This window comes from Anoplopoma fimbria, chromosome 20 (genome assembly GCF_027596085.1).
Source record: "Anoplopoma fimbria isolate UVic2021 breed Golden Eagle Sablefish chromosome 20, Afim_UVic_2022, whole genome shotgun sequence".
Lineage (NCBI taxonomy): Eukaryota > Metazoa > Chordata > Actinopteri > Perciformes > Anoplopomatidae > Anoplopoma > Anoplopoma fimbria.
The window spans coordinates 19,687,988-19,691,085 of NC_072468.1; positions in this window are offsets into that span (position 1 = coordinate 19,687,988).

Genomic DNA, 3,098 nt, shown 5'->3' on the forward strand with positions numbered 1-3,098 from the left:
TATTCATATTCCTTTGTAAAAGCGCTGCAAACAAAATGCTTCCCAAAATATATGTGAATATATATCATTGTTTTATTATTATTGATGCTGGTTACTGTTTATCATACAAACTGCTATACTTGTAGTTGATCACGATGGAGATGATTTTAGCTAGGCTAGATTTACTTTGTGTAGCCGAGTAATCTATAATCCAGTTATTTTTTGCAAGGTAACTATAGCTGTCAAATAATTGTAGTGGAGTAAAATGGTTGACTATCTCAAGTAAAGTACAATACCAATAAAAATGTACTTACATAGAGAACATGCATAAATGTATAGTATAGTTTCCAGTGAATGCACTGTAGCTACAGTAACTGAAGACACAAGTATAATATATAATATAAATATATCTTTAATAAGTATCAAACCAAAAGTTCTGCAGACTAGTATAAATATTTTTGCTTGGAACAGCTGAATTGTAAGTCATGTTGTCACAAGGAGTTACAAAAAGGGTGTTTCGGTGGTTGAAGAAATTAAAAGACACCCAACCCAATCAAAATAGCTCACTCAGTGCTTCCGAATTTTTCCCTCAGAACCGCATGTGTGAAGCCAAAACCGCTTTTTTCTCATGACATACAGGAAGCTATCATTTAAACAGTGGCATTTATGGAACCTTTTCATTTGGGACCTTTTCTTTTTACTTTTATTTTACTATACACACAACCACTGTCCCTGTAAGTCACTTGATTGTTTGTTGTCCTGGCAGGTCTTCTAAAGAAAATTGATGAATAAACCACTGATGTCTCTTCTTCCACCTGCAATAAGAAGTAAGAAATGCACTTTCATTACTGTATGGGAGATAGTCTTAGGTTATGCCATCATCATCATCATCATAAACACTTACCCTGCCATTCAAGCCACTGCAACAAAAGTCAACAGGAAATGCTATGATGAGAAAAATCAGAAACAGGTCAAAAGTATGTCAAAAGCCTACGCGTCTTTAAATGCAGCTTACCACAGAAACAATGAAGAGGAAATTCAATGAGACAAAGAGCTGCATACTGTACCTGCCAGCAATTTTTGTCTGTAGCAAATTAAAAGTGCCATTAAAATAAGAGATATAAGGGCTGCTGATGTTCCATAAATAACTGCCATCAGATATCCAGGCTCTGTAAGTTTGTAAAACAAAACAAAAAATAATTGAAATTAATTAGATTCAGGCCATGAACTACTTACAGAGAGATACAGAAAAACACCCACCTGTTGATTTGTTGAAACCGTTTGATGGCCCATGAGTGCTGTTAACTGTAGTGTGTCCATCAAACATCTGCTTTGCACTACAATTTAAAGACCCATTTGGATCCACAGGCATGGATATCGTCCCTGTGCCGGTCTCCACATTTACTGTGCTGTTTGCCTTGATGTTACTCAATTCCATGTCACATCTCACAGCACAAGAAACAGATGAAACATCACTCTTGTGTACTGTAAATCGGCAAAAAAACATCCTAGGTTAAACCATTTAATTTTAACATAAGACATTGTATGTGTGTGTTATTTGCTCACCTGTTAGTACACACAAGTTGATAGTGAGTAGCTTCTGCTTGTGTCCAGCACATTCACTTTTCCAGCAGGTATATTTCCCAGCATCTGCTCCTTTGACATTTACAATGTGTATAGACTTGTTGTGAATCACAAAGTCTGTTTCTGGTCCTCGTTCAGAGTTCCTGAGAGCAGTTGTGTTACTTGGTTCAAATGTCCATTTTAAGTTAATAAAATCGCCTGGACATGCATGAGTAAAACTGATGCCTGCCATAACGTAGACTGTCTTATGAGTTTCTTTCTGAATTTCTGAAAATAAAGAAGATATTGTTTATGTGAATGAAGCAATTAAATAAAAGCAGTTGTGTACTTTAATCCACATTTAAGAGATGAAATGATGACAATCTAAAAAGTTCTGACCTTTCTTCACGCTGATGATTGTGAGCTGTTTATTCCCACAGTTGTCTTGAAAACAATTTTCACACCAGTAAAGGCCTTGATCATCCTCTGCGAAGTTATCAATGATCAAGGAACCATTGCTTGGCACCTTCATTCTGGAGCGAAAGAGCGGCTCGTGGGTCTCTACTCCTGTCTTATCTTGAAAATAAATCGTGCTTGAGCTGCTATTTTCACCTTTCTTATAATACCATTTGAAAGATTTTGAATCACTTCTGTTATGTTGACAAGGCATCACAGCTTGACATCCCAGCGAGAATAGAAGGTGATTTGTGGCTGCCAAAATACAAGTTTTCTGTTACACACTACTAGTATCTTGAATTATGTAAAATATGAATATTTAATTGAAAACACTAACTTCCCAAAATGCATTCTAAATACAGTGTAATATGAATGATTTAGTCAGTTACTTACTGTTTTCTGAGGTAAAGGGGGATGAGTTCCAAATAATAAGTAGAAAAACAAAGCCTTTTTGCATCTTGTTCTCTTGTAAGATAAAGACAATACTGAAGTGATGAGACACCCGCTCAGCGACTACACTTCTGCTGCTCATCAAAGCACAGATCAGAGACTCTGCATCGCAACAGAAGGTTTTAGAATGAGCAAGACGACTAAATTCACAGTGACACATAGGAAGTGGTCCAACAGCCAAAGCAAAGGAAATCTGTGGTGGCCTTCACCCACACTACTTTTCTCAAGATGTTTGCATTTATTTCCCTTTTTTTTTTTGCATTAGCATAGATGTTGATAATTTATCATTTCTAATAATAAAAGGTCTCAAACCATTTTACTTCCTGTTGTTTATACATCTGAAATCATGTTTATATATATTTGAGTAAAACAAACGTATAAAGCTGTCAATATAATTGACTAATCTGCCAAGCTTAAACTTAACTTTGGTTTATTTCAGTGATGATCTTACTTTACTTCAATAAGATATAAGTCTGCAGTAGCAGTGCTGGGGGTTTATTAGATTACTCAGAGATTATTTAGGTTAACACAGAGCAGACACTGATAACAAGCAGTCTCTGGAAAGAGTAACAATGGAAAAGTTTACATGACATGAACAGTATGAATCAGATGTGAGCAGCATACTGCTCAGGGCTCTTAAAATATTGTGG